Raw genomic sequence first — 326 nt, forward strand, 5'->3', positions numbered from 1 at the left:
GTGGGGGGGGTGGTGCGTCCCCTGCCGCAGGGCACGTGTTTCGTGCCACGTGCTGGCCATTAACCTTGGGCACCAGGGCGATGTGCGAGGGCTCTCCTGGCTCCTGCGTGGCCGTGGTGGCTGGGAGACCCCTCGCTGCCCTCCCGTGGTGTGACTGTCCCCAGCTGCAACCCACTGCGGGGCCTTCCTCTCTCTGGCAAACATCCGTGGGGTGGGAGAGCACCTCTCTGCCCCACGTACCAGCCCTGAGCCCCCCTTTAATGAGGGGCTGGGTTCTCTGGGCCCTGTCAGAGCCTTGGCTGAGAGCTGTGACACCCCAGCCATGG

Source organism: Pterocles gutturalis, unplaced genomic scaffold, assembly GCF_000699245.1.
Source record: "Pterocles gutturalis isolate BGI_N339 unplaced genomic scaffold, ASM69924v1 scaffold32949, whole genome shotgun sequence".
Classification (NCBI taxonomy): Eukaryota; Metazoa; Chordata; class Aves; order Pterocliformes; family Pteroclidae; genus Pterocles; species Pterocles gutturalis.